The sequence below is a fragment of the Schistocerca americana genome, chromosome 1 (assembly GCF_021461395.2).
Source record: "Schistocerca americana isolate TAMUIC-IGC-003095 chromosome 1, iqSchAmer2.1, whole genome shotgun sequence".
Lineage (NCBI taxonomy): Eukaryota > Metazoa > Arthropoda > Insecta > Orthoptera > Acrididae > Schistocerca > Schistocerca americana.
The window spans coordinates 1016835760-1016849890 of record NC_060119.1 but is presented as its reverse complement, the minus strand read 5'-3'; the positions used below and the strand labels follow the sequence as shown (position 1 = coordinate 1016849890).

At 44.6% G+C, this 14131-nt stretch overlaps 1 protein-coding gene across 1 annotated transcript in view; it reads right to left on the bottom strand.

Annotated features, from left to right (window-relative positions):
- LOC124616288 (protein neuralized) overlaps positions 1–14131 on the bottom strand; it is an 854641-nt gene that overhangs the window by 754557 nt on the left and 85953 nt on the right. The gene's annotated exons all lie outside the window — the stretch shown is intronic.

Genomic DNA, 14131 nt, shown 5'->3' with positions numbered 1-14131 from the left:
TCTTTATGGTATTCTGTTAGGTGGCGAGAAACCCAGCGGGCACGTACCTTCGAATAACCCAACTACCAGCATAGGCGTCCAGTTGAGCTGCGAGTTGTTTCATTGTGACCCACCGATCACCTCGTATCAGAGTGACCGTACGTTCCGACACTGCAGGAGTCACAGCTGTGTGCGCCCGGCCGGCACGCGGGAGGTCGGACAGTTTGCGCGACCTTGCTGCGATGATGACAGGCACCTCGCCCAACGACACACCGTGCTTTTGTTCACTACCACTTACAGATATTCTGTAAGCATCTATGAAAATCTGCGACACGTGTCAGGTGAGGATTCAACCACGCAGCCATACAGCCTGTCGAAAAAAAATCGGCCTTGCTGTAGTACATTAACGATGATCGGAAAACTTCATAGTTTATTTTCTCCAAAATTTCTGAGAGCTGCATCGAATTATTTTGGGAGATTAGTATTTGAGTTTTGAACTTCACGTACTATAAATACAACAAATTACAATAATTCGATTGCCGCTGGTCCTCTCGTTAGACCCGCTAGTAACTAAACGAGTGAATTTTTGAAACGACATCATATTCGCCGTTGACTGTAGAAATTATTTAGTTCACAATTGTAGTAGCGCTCTTTGGGCCATTTTCAAGTGGTATTGTGGTATCGATAGCTATGATGCCACAACGTAGGTGCGCTCTCGTAGGTCGGCACTACGAGAGCGGACGAACAACGCCGACGACAGCGCCCTCTACCGGCGCTGTGGAGCTCGACGAGCGCCGCTCTAGATTGAATCCATTTGATCAAGAGCAGACGACCTAGCAACTTAGCTTCTAGTTGTAGGGGGGCTAGCCGTTACATACTTTGCCTTTGTAACTTGTAGTAATTGTTAGCTTCGATACATGAGCGGCTTCGCACCTACGTGCTCATCTGTACCAGAAGTTAAGTAATGTGTTTATATCTGTTTTTACACCAGTAAAGGTGCTTTAACTTTACTTGCAGTACCGAAGTACTTCACCTTTTCCAGCTCCTACTCGCGTCCTTCACTCTCGGCCTATTTTGCAGAAGCAGTTCACCGCAGCAGATCCACGCGCCGCCTATCCAGGCGGGACACAAAAGGTATTGCAAAAGATTTTGACTCCGCACGTGTCAGACTTTAAAATCCTCCGACATGTATACATCTCCTCGTCAAAAATAAGCATTTTCACTGTAAAAATACAGTAATAGGTTCAAAAATGGTTCAAATGGCTCTGAGCACTATGGGATTTAACTTCTGGGGTCATCAGTACCATAGAACTTAGAACTACTTAAACCTAACTAACCTAAGGCCATCACACACATTCGTGCCCGAGGCAGGATTCGAACCTACGACCGTAGCGGTCGCGCGGTTCCAGACTGTAGCGCCCAGAACCGCTCGGCCACTCCGGCTGGCACAGTAATAGGTCTGACATCGTTACAGCATTGAGCTGAAATGTGTAAGGGCTTGAAAAACTATTCTTTGTGATTAATACATTAATACTGTAACTGTACTTGCACAGTGAAAAGGCATATTTTTGACGATGACATGTATACATGTCGGAGGATTTCAAAGTCTGACATGTGCTGAAGCACAATTTTTTTGCAATGACACTTGAAAATAGCCCGAATGCCGAAACTGCAATTGTGAAATAAATAATTTCTACAGTCAACGGCGAATATGATGTGCTTTAAAAAAATTCTACATGACTATGAACGCCGAACACGAGAAGTTAATCATTAAATGACCGAAGTTTTCGAAGCAGTAAACACAGAGGAAGCTCTTGAAGGTCTCGAAAAGTGGAAGAGCAGCTCAGGTATTTTCGCTTTCAATGAAGAAATAGTTTTGAGATTTTACGGCATATGTCTCTACCAATCACTGTACATGTTCTACCTTTCTCCAAAGTAATACCGAATTAATACTGTTCAAAAAATGGTTCAAATGGCTCTGAGGACTATGGGACTTAACATCTGTGGTCATCAGTCCCCTAGAACTTAGAACTACTTAAACCTAACTAACCTAAGGACATCACACACATCCATGCCCGAGGCAGGATTCGAACCTGCGACCGTAGCAGTCGCGCGGTTCCGGACTGAGCGCCTAGAACCGCTAGACCACCGCGGCCGGCAATTAATACTGTATGTCTATCTATTAGACCAGACAGGATACGAAGTCGGTTTGCGAACTTTTTTATTTTCTGGTAAGGTGGCAGAAAAGAGGCAGCTGTACACCTTTAACGATCACTGGATGCTGACTTGTCACATCACATCAGTTAGACTTCCATGTTATCTTGTCCAACTTCGCCTTGTCCCTGAATTACAGCGAACAGTTTTTGAAGTCCTTACGTATCTCGGATGAATGCTGTAACGATGTAAAACCTGTTGAAGCACTTGGCAGATCCGGTTTTATCTCCGCTTATTCGTCTATTTACTTCGCAGCCACCAAATTACCTTTCCTTATCAGAAGGCGTCCCTCCTTCCCCGTGGTAGGATTTATCGCCTTCGTCGGCGCTGTAGCTGACCGGCCGTACAGAGAGCAGGCGGGGCTAGGCCCGAGACGGAAGCCTCGGAGTGCTGAGGAGGGAGAAATGCGATCGCCGCGCGGCATATGCGGGGGCCGCCGGCGACGAGTCAGCGGCCGTAACGAGCTGGCCGCGGCTGCAGCATCAGCACCTGTCCCGTCCCAGCGGACTCCCACCTGGCGCCAGCTGCTGCCGGTGCTGCACACTGCATTACGGCACACCGCTGCCGACGAGTGCGCTTCCACTTGAGCGACACGGCAACACGGCTACTGAGCAGGGTGTGTAGCCCAAAATGTGCTGTACCCCGACCACACCTTGCAGGACAGCATTTCTTAATCGCTTCCATTAATGGAACGCTTTTTTATGACCACTGTTATCGAGGAACCCCTTTTTGTGTTTTTTACATTCTGTAACAACATTAGTTGCAACAGAAATGAAAACTATCTCAAATATCATTCACCTATTTGTTGTTGTGGTCTTCAGTCCTGAGACTGGTTTGATGCAGCTCTCCATGCTACTCTATCATGTGCAAGCATCTTCATCTCCCAGTACCTACTCCAACCTACAACCTCCTGAATTTGCTTAGTGTATTCATCTCTTGGTCTCCCTCTACGATTTTTACCCTCCACGCTGCCCTCCAATACTAAATTGGTGAGCCCTTGATGCCTCAGAACAGGTCCTACTAACCGATCCCTTCTTCTAGTCAAGTTGTACCACAAACTCCTCTTCTCTCCAATCCTGTTCAATACCTCTTTAGCATTCTTCTGTAGCACCACATTTCGAAAGCTTCTATTCTCTTCTTGTACAAACTATTTATCGTCCATGTTTCAATTCCATACATGGCTACACTCCATACAAATACTTTCAGAAACGACTTCCTGACACTAAAATCTAGCGGCTGGTCCCGGCGGAGGTTCGAGTCCTCCCTCGGGCATGGGTGTGTGTGTTTGTCCTTAGCATAATTTAGGTTAAGTAGTGTGTAGGCTTAGGGACTGATGACCTTCGCAGTTAAGTCCCATAAGATTTCACACACACACACACACACACACACACACACACACTTAAATCTATACTCGATGTTAACAAATTTCTCTTCTTCAGAAACGCTTTCCTTGATATTGCCAGTCTACTTTTTATGTCTTCTCTACTTCGACCATCATCTGTTATTTTGCTCCCCAAATAGCAAAACTCATATACTACTTTAAGCCTCTCATTTGCTAACCTAATTCCCTCAGCATCACTCGGCTTAATTCGACTACATTCCATTATCCTCGTTTTGCTTTTGTTGATGTTCATTTTATATCCTCCTTTCAAGCCACTGTCCATTCCATTCAGCTGCTCTTCCAAGTCCTTTGCTGTCATCGGCGAACCTCAAAGTTTTTATTTCTTCTCCATGGATATTAATACCTGCTCCGAATTTTTCTTTTGTTTCCTTTACCCCTTGCTCAATATACAGATTGAGTAACATCGGGGAGAGGCTACAACCCTGTCTCACTCCCTTCCCAACCACTGCTTCCCTTTCATGCCCCTCGATTCTTATAACTGCCATCTGGTTTCTGTACAAATTGTAAATAGCCTTTCGCTCCCTGTATTTTACCCCTGCCACCTTCAGAATTTGAAAGAGAGTATCCCAGTCAACATTGTCAGAAGCTTTCTCTAAGTCTACAAATGCTAGAAACGTAGGTTTGCCTTTTCTTAATCTATCTTCTAAGATAAGCCGTTGGGTCAGTATTGCCTCATGTGTTCCAATATTTCTACGGAATCCAAACTGATCTTCCCCGAGGTCGGCTTCTACCAGCTTTTCCATTCGTCTATAAAGAACTCGCGTTAGTATTTTGCTGGCCAAGGTAGGGTTTGGCACGAACGAAGACAAGCGTCCGGGAGGGCATTATCTTGCTGAAATGTAAGCCCAGGATGGGTTGCCATGAAGGGCAACAATAATACGAGGGTCGTTCAATAAGTAACGCCCCACTTTTTTTTAAAGCCATAAACATACATAGACAAACGTCCTTGTTGGTGCTTCACATTTGATGTTTGTTCTTTGCGCAGTTTCGAACCCTTCTGGCAGATGGCAGAGGAGTAGTACAGCGTCAAAATGGCGTCTACGTACTACTCACGTTACAAGTAGTGTGCTGTATTTGAATACTTGTGTGCAGAAAAAGAAATCGTGGTGAACATCCATAAACGTTTGAGTGCAGTGTATGGCGATGTTGCAGTTGATGGAAGTACAGTTGGGCGACGTGCAAAATAAGTTACAGCCTCATGAAATGCAGAAACAGAGCTCCATCATCAGCCACGCTCGGGACGTCATGTCACAGCCACTGCTCCAGATATGTTGAATTGGGCGGATGCCATCATTCGTGCCGACCGACGGCAACTCGACAACTGGCTCTACAGCTGTTGGTCGGCAATGGAAGTGCGTCTACAATGATCGAGACTCCCGGATATTCAAAGAGATGCTCACGATGCGTTCCGCAAGTACTCACAGCGGACCACAAGATTCAAGGAAAGGCCATTTCATCTGAATTGTTGCAGCGTTTTGAGACTGACGGAGAGGCCTTTCTGTCACGGATCGTTACGAGGGACGAAAGCTGGGTGCACCACTTTCCGCCGGAAACAAAAAGGCAGTCCATGGAGTGGCATCGTCCCCATTCACCACAAAAGAAGAAATTCAAGAGAACCTCCTCTGCGGGAAAAATCATGGCGACGGTCTTAAAGATTCTCTACGGGGAATGCACTTTGAAGATGACGAGATTGTCAGTCATGCAGTGAAAACTTGGTTGGTGCTTGGTTTTGAGAATAAAATAGACGAGACATGTAGCACAATACGGAAAGAAAGGAAAGACCACAAGAACAAATGAAAGGCAACGAACACTAAAAGGAACAAAAGATGACAAGAGAACAACAGAGAGATGCAAGAAACAGTTAGAAGCGAGTAATACAAGGAAGCAGATAACAGTGGCTGGCCGACCATGAAAATAAAAAGGAAAAGTGAGCCACCCTGCAACACATTAAAACCTTCAACCTAAAACCACTAGGGTGGAGGACAAAAGAGGGACAAAGGACAGGGCTAAAACTTAGATCGAATGGTAAAACCCACCCTCACGGATGAAACGTAAAACCAGATCAGCCGATGAGGTGTTGTCTGGTAAAATCAATGATAACGAGTCCGGCAACCGAAGATGAAGTCGCAGGGCAGCCAAAGGAGGACAGAGCAGAAGAATATGGGCCACTGTCAACCGGGCGCCGCACCGACGCAGAGGTGGGTCTTCACGGCGCAGGAGGTAGCCGTGAGTCGCCCAGGCATGGCCAATGCGGAGCCGGCAGAGAACCACGGAGTCCCGGCAAGAGCTCCTCATCGAGGACTTCCACACATTCGTGGTCCCCTTAATGTCTCGCAGTTAGTTGTGCGTATTGAGATTTTACCATTCCGTCTCCCAAAGCTGAAAAACCTTGCGGCGTAATAACGAACAAGGGTCAGTTGCGGGGATGCCGATCACCAGAAGTGGTTTCCGTGTAGCCTGTTTGGCCAGCCTGTCAGCAAGTTCATTTCCTGGGATTCCGACGTAACCAGGGGTCCAGACGAACACCACTGAACGACTGGACCGTGTGAAAACATGGCTACCCCTATAGGACAAGAGCTTTTACCAGCAAGGAATACATACTCTTCCACAACGCTGGCGTACGGCCATAGAACATGATGGAGACTACGAAGAAAAATAGGACAGGGGCAAGACATGTTGATATATATTGTCACCAAGTTCTGACTCTTAACAATAAAGATATTCTGAGAAAAAATGTGGGGCATTACTTATTGAACGACCCTCGTATATCGTAGAAGTACCGCTGTGCTGTAACGGTGCCGCGGATGACAACCATAGAGGTCCTGTTAGGAAATGAAATGAAATAGCACCCCAGACCATTTAATCCTGGTTGTTGAGTCTTATGGCGTGCCACGTTCAGGTTGCTATCCAGCTGCTGTCGGAGGCGTCTCCAGACACGCCTCCGATGGTCATCAGGGTTCAGTTCGAAGCAGGACTCATCACTGAAGACAATTCTACTCCAGTCAATGTAATTCCATGCTGAATGTGCCCCACACTACTGCAGACTGGCTTGTTGGTGCACACTGGTCATTGGTAGTCGGCTCAATGGGCGGCATGAGATTAGCCCCCTATTTTGTGCTGCCTACTAATGGATCTTGTGATCACTGAAGCATCGATCGATGACAATGATGAATCCGAGGCTTTGAGCGCTTCTCTGACGGTTGCTCGGTGCTCACGTTCTGCCGTCTCTCTAGATCGGCCACTTCCTTCTTGGCGCTGTGTTGGGCCGTGGTTCACCCATTACGGTGAACATCGTCGAATAGTGAAACCGCTCCTATTCAAATAGCGGCCGATTCACCGATTACTCCAGCCGGCTTCTTTGAGCGCAACTACACACCCTCTCCCAAATACTGACATTTGCGTATTTTGTTCACACGCTTGCCTGCGAGGCATAGTTACTGTCCATCTGAGTATATGGAATGAAATTCGCAGAGACTTGTCTCTTGTATACTATCCATGCCAGCTGCGCGGTTGAGCGTCACTCATTTATCCATCGGCCGCCAAAGTCCAGAATTTTGCATTTTCCATCGATACCTGTTTGGGTATCAGTTTGTGACAAGTTGGCATAATGCGTTCGTCGTGATCGCTTTTCTTGTCTTAATAGTGTAGAAAGAGAAGAGGTAGAAGATGAAGATGATGATTCAGCGAGGAGAATTTGTCACAACACTGTAAAACCTTTGTGGAAAAGAGGCCGCTGGGGCAGCCGACATTCCCTCAAAAATTATTCCACACGGTGTGCAAGGTATATGAGAACAGCGAAATATTCTCAGACTTGAGGAGGAATGTAGTAGCCTAATCCTAATTCCAAAGAAGGCAGGTGCTGACAGGTGTGAGTAGCGCCGAAACATCAGCTTAATCAGTCATTGTTGCAAAACATTGACACGAATTAGTTACAGAAGGATGGAAAAGCTTCTAGTAGCCGAACTTCTGAATGATCAGTTTCGGCGCCGGTGAAATGTAGGAACACGCGCGGCAATACTGACCATACGAGTTATTTTTTAAGATATGCTGAAGAAAGACAAAATACGTTTATAGCATTCGCAGATTTGGAGAAAGCTTGTGGACAATGTTGATTGCAACACATTCTTTGAAATTTTAAAGATAGCAAGGATAAAATACAGGGAAGGAAAGGTTATATAAAATTTCCACAGAAACCAGGCAGCAGTTATAAGAGCTGGAAGTCATGGAAGGAGATCAGTGGTTGTGAAGGGAAAGAGACAGGTTATGTAGCTGTCACTTACGGTATTCAATCCGTACATTGAGAAAGCTGCGAAGGAAATGAAGGAGAAATTTGGAAAGAGAAGTGAAGTTTAGGAAGAAGAAATAAGAACTTTACTGTTTTCGGATGACATTGTAAATCTGTCAGAGACGGCAAAGGACTTGGAAGAGAATCTGAACCGAATGGATAGTGGCTTGAAAAAGAGATATATAATGTGCATCAACAAAAGTAGAATGACGTTAATTGAACGTAGTCGAATTAAATCGGGCGATGCTGAAGGAATTAGATTAGGATACATGAGTTTTCCTGTTTGAAGAACAAAATGATTGATGATGGCCGCGATAGGGAAGATATAAAATACTGAGTGGCAACAGCAAGAAAATCATTTCTCGAAACGAAATATTTGTTGATTAAGATAAATGCAAGTGTTAGGAAGTCTTTTCTGAAGGCATTTGTAGGCATGTATGGAACTGAGATGTCGACGATAGGCAATTCTGACCAGTAGAGAAGATAAGCTTTTCAAATGTGGTGCTATAGAAGAATGCTGAAGATTAGAGGGGTAGATCGAACAACGTACGAAGAGATACTGAATCGAATGGGGGAAAAAAGAAGTTTTTGGGAGGCTTCTCGGACACGGTATACGCATTAGAAAACATCGACGCTTGTGGATGATGGCAATTCATAGAGAAATGTGGAAGAGGCCTTTAACCGGCAGGGGATATTAAGTGGACGGTGGTGGCGGCGACAGCCTTATGTCGTCAAAGTTGGACAGTGATTTGGAAACTACGCCTGTTTAAGACATAAGTTAAAACTATTTTCTGTTTCAGTCACTGAGAGTTCTTTTTGTAGGAACATTTTATAAATGAAGATTATGAAAGACAGCTGGCTTCATTCAGAAAAAGAAATTCTAATGTGATCAACTGGTCCATCTTAAAATGAAGATGTAAGCATTCGAAACGCGTCGTGAAAGAAAATAAAAGTGACTGATACATATATTAGTGGTGTTGGTGGTGATAAGACCGACAGAGTCAGATGTTTTCGTTAAAGGGAACATAATACCTCCTGTCTTCAGGTCATCATTTAGTGCAAGTGGCTACGTGCAAAAGAAGAAATGCCCTCTGGCTAGAACAGCGTTTGTTAAACTATATTCAGCGGAACCATGGTGTTCCTTGGAGATCACTCAAGGGTTTCGTGAAATTTGTGAGAACAGTGTACATCAACACAAACCTTCAGCAGAAACGGATGAATGAATGACAGGTATGTGTATTCATTGTTTCAATTTAGTTACTGTTAACTCCAGTAAATGGACAAGTTTCGTTACCGTGTTTCTAAATAGGTCCTGAGGAGAGGAAGTGGTTAACAGAATAAAAAAATATAGGGTGCTGTTTAAAAAAGACGTACTACTGGTAATGTTTCAGGAATGGATGAAGTTACGAGAAAGGCAGTCATGCTGGTTAATGATCCGACGTGGCTAAACAACACTTGCTTGATACATTTTTAATGTTTTTTCTGAATAAAAAATTTGGTGTACTCAAGCAGAAAAGACTGTGCACTTCTGAAGACTGATTTCGGGTAACATATGAGTGCGTGCGTTTGTGTGTGTGTGTGTGTGTGTGTGTGTGTGTGTGTGTGTGAGTGTCGGTCGATCGAGATGGGCGGCAGTCGCACCGTTACGTGGAAAGAATGATAACGGTGTGCAGTATGTTCGCTTAGAGGGGTGGCTCCCCTCGACGCCTCTGAGACCGCACACGGGTCTATACGGAATATACTGCCTGGTGGGATTCCATTCAAGATGTGAAAGACTACCTCTCTATAGTCGAAGTTCCAAAGCTCACTATCAGATGTGCCTCTTCCTAAAAGAGTTACTCGCTCCTTGATCCTTGTCAGCACACGAAAAAATTTACGAGCCCCTCGAAATGCAAGATTATTTCCGTCTTCGTATTTATGATGTCCTCTATGTTCTCTGCCTGCACACACACACACACACACACACACACACACACACACACACACAGAGAGAGAGAGAGAGAGAGAGAGAGAGAGAGAGAGAGAGAAACTATCTGCAAAGTCATTCAAAAAATGAAAGATGATTTGGAGTGGCTGCAAGCAAAAGAACTTTTGCTGGCGCATGTTCCTGTATAAAGGAAAGAGGGAGAAGAGGAAAATAGACGGAAAAGAGGAGAAGGAGAACGCCATGTTCTACTCAAATCCTAAGGTTTCACAGATGCAGAGAAAAGAGGGAATGCACGTGTAGTAATCATAATAATAACAGCAGTTTAGTAGAGAGATCACTCAAGTTGCTTCTACGAGAATAGATATTTTGGTACCTCCATCAAAATGATTGAAGAATAAAACTCACTCACAAACGATAGGTTGCAATTGATGAACGCGCTGTTTTCAAGCGCTTTTATCTTACGTTAGTTATGTAATTCGCGAAATTCATCGCTAAGACCTCCGACTTGTAGTAGAGTGCAGATTTCGTCTAAAGTTACACAAATATCCGTACTGGAACGAGAAACAAATCAGTAATAATAATTAATATTGTTATGTTAGGGATCATTCGCGAACATGTATCATCAATGAATTTTTGAGTTGCTACCAACTCCATTCCTGATACACACGCTGTATAACAGTAGTCGTATAAATATGAAGGACGAAATAATAATTTGCTATTACCCGTCAGGATTCCCTTGCATTGGTTCAAATGGCTCTGAGCACTATGGGACTTAGCATCTGAGGTCATCAGTCCCCTAGAACTTACAACTAGTTAAACCTAACTAACCTAAGGACAGCACACACATCCATGCCCGAGGCAGGATTCGAACCTGTGACCGTAGCGGTCGCGCAGTTCCAGACTGAAGTGCCTAGAACCGCTTGACCACACCGGCCGGCTCCCTTGCATTTCTTGTCGTCCTGCTTTTCAATACAGCGTGACGTCTCTGTTCTTCGGAAAGTGTAACTTCTTGACGTATGGTACTCCTAACATAGTAATGCCAAAAGTGAGAAACGTTATTCTTTCACGACAGGGAAAACTAAGTTACTAAACGGCTAAAAAAGTTTTCCATTAACTACATATCTGCAATCTTGTGCGGGCTAAGATTAAAGAGGTTCAAGGAGTGAAAAAGTAGCCATGTGAAACTAAAACACAGGGTGTTCTGCGGGGGATGCGCAATATTCCGGGATATATCAGGAACGATCATTCGAAGAAAACAAGTCTAGTAAACACGGACTCTAAAAGCATACTTTAACATCTATGAACACATGCTTATATTCGCCAGTGTGAAACCCATCTCTTCTGCGGAACAAGTGCTCATAGCTCTTAAGGTACGCATTTTAGAGACCATATTTACCAGACATTTTTTTCTTGTTTTGGTTCCTACTACCTCCTTCCAAAATATATAAAATAAAGAGTTTGCACTAGTAGAGATTTTTTTTTTTACAATATCGAAGATGATGAAGTGCTAACAGATTCCAAAGGTGTTCCCTGCTATTGCTCGCAAATAATTTCCTTACAAATTCTGCTTTATGATAGGAGCCATTGTTGTGCTGAGACGAAAGTGCATCGTCTCCGAACTGTTCCTCTACAGTACGCAATACACAGTGCTGTCCAATGTGTTCACATCCTCCGCATTTAACATGTTCTTGAGAGCAACAAGGGTACCACACCCCAATCACGAGAAGACCCCAGATCGTAAGACCGCCTCCTCTGTACTTCAGTGATTGTCACTGCATATAATGGTAGGTAATATTGTACAAGTGTTCGCCAGACCCAAACCCTCCCAGCGGATTGTCACATAGCATAGCGTGATTCACCACTCCAAACGACTTGTTTCCAGTCATCCACTGTCCAAAGTTGTCACTAATTACACCACCTTAATCGTCGCTTGGCGATATGTGGCCTATGAGGAGCTGCTCGACCTTAGTGCCCCGTTCTGTTTAACTCGTTACGGAAGTCATTATGCCAGCTGCACAGCTGGTAGAACGCCGGAACTCACTAGTGATTCCTTCCGCTGACTTCACGAGATTTTTTTAAAACCACCCTCCGCAATGTTTGACGTTCCCCGCCGTCCGTCAGTACATGAAGTGTGCTCGGCCTTGGTTTAGTTTTGGTTGTTTCTTCGCGTTTCGACTTCACAGTCGACTTGAACAGGTATAGAAGAGCTGAAATGTCCCAGATGGATTTGTGACTCAGGTGGCATCCAGTGACTAGGTCACTGAGCTCTCATGACCGTTTCTCGTGACATCTATTGGTCAATTCTGGATTCCATAGGGGTGTCCGGATGCTTTTGATCGGACATTGTATATTGCCGCCAGTCTATGACCGCTGGAAGATTGAAGTTTCGGAAACACGGCCAACTTACTCCGGCATGGGCCTGCTTATACGGGGTGTTCAAAAAGTCTCTCCGCAGTGCCGATGATTGTCAGCCGAGCGTGCCGTATGATTGTTCGCCTGCCTGGGTTACTTCCCTTCAAGTGGACTCTTTCGTTTATCTCAGCCAGCGTCAGTAGTATCGTTAGCGTGTGTCGTTACGTGTTGACGTGAACGTTTAAGTTTAGTTCCTTTGTTCGTTTTTGTCACTGTTAAAGTGCTAACCATTGAAGATGGTGGTGGTGGTTAGTGTTTAACGTCCCGTCGACAACGAGGTCATTAGAGACGGAGCGCAAGCTCGGGTTAGGGAAGGATTGGGAAGGAAATCGGCCGTGCCCTTTCAAAGGAACCATCTCGGCATTCGCCTGAAACGATTTAGGGAAATCACGGAAAACCTAAATCAGGATGGCCGGAGACAGGATTGAACTGTCGTCCTCCCGAATGCGAGTCCAGTGTGCTAACCACTGCGCCACCTCGCTCGGTAACCATTGAAGAACGTGTGTTTTTCGTCGAACAAGTGTTCAAAGCTGGCGGTAAATACACAGTTTCAGTTCGTCAAATATTTAATTCAGTTTTCCCGGAGACAACACCCCCATATCGCGATATTGTGCGAGATTTGATTAACAAATTTCGAAGTACGGGTTCAGTGACAGATTCACCGAGAAGTGGTCGTCCTAGCGTTTTGTCTGAGGATAAACTACTCGATACTTCCGATAAAATGTCCATGAGTCCGAGCAAGTCAATAAGAAAACTCGCCCAGGAAATCGATGTTAGTGTCGCAACGGCCTATACAGCTGTAAGGAATAAATTAAAACTTTCCCCCATACAAAGTGACAGTTGTGCAAGACCTGAAAAATACTGCATTATTGTCAGTGGTTCAAAAACTTCGCTCAACAAAATGGAAGGGATATTCTTAATGAAACGTTTTTCACTGATGAGGCGTCGTTCCATTTATCCTGGTACATGAACTTGCAAAATTCTCGTAAGTGGAGTACTGCAAATCCATTTCGTATTCATGAGGAACCACTTCATTCTGTGAAAATAGGAGTTTGGGTTGCAATTTCCAGACGCCGGACTGTGGGTCCCATATTTTTCAACGAAACAATAAACGCACAACGATACTGCAGTGATATTCTGTACCCATTCATACGAGAACTTCTGTTAAGTGAAATACTGAACGGTTATTTTCCACAAGATGGTGCAACCGCGCATACCGCTCGCGTTTCAATATCATTGCTTGCTGATTTTTTTGGTGATCGCATAAGTTCACAGGGACTTTGGCCTCCATGATCACCCGACCTAACACCACCTGACTTTTTTTCTTCTGGGCTGCAACGAAAGCAACTGCTATAAAAACCGTCCAAAATCCATCGATGAATTAAAAACTGCAATATCCACTTTCACCGCTTCTGTTACAGAAGAAATGCTACAGCTTGTGTTTGGAAACATGATTAGACGAATGGAATTGTGTATTCACCAACAGGGGGGACACTTTCAACATTTAATGTGAAAATTTTTAAGTAAAAATGAATATTCAATAAATTAATAACTTGTATTTCACCGAGTTTCATTTCGGTATATTCACTGCGGCATACGGCACGCGCGGCTAACAATCATACGGCACTGCGGAGAGACTTTTTGTCAGTGGCCTACCATCGCAGTTCTCCCGGTAAATTTCCCACGCCACCACTTGATTCAGTCGCCCAGACAACCTATCTTCTCCCGTTTTCCAAGAACTAGCGACTGTGACGCCTTCAAACATGAAGTATGCTACGATCGGACGTCAAAAGCATATTGTAGCGCCGCCGTTTTTGGCGTGTCAGATTCGTGAATGCTACAGCTTGTGTTTGGAAACATGATTAGACGAATTGAATTGTGTATTCAACAACAGGGGGGACACTTTCAACAT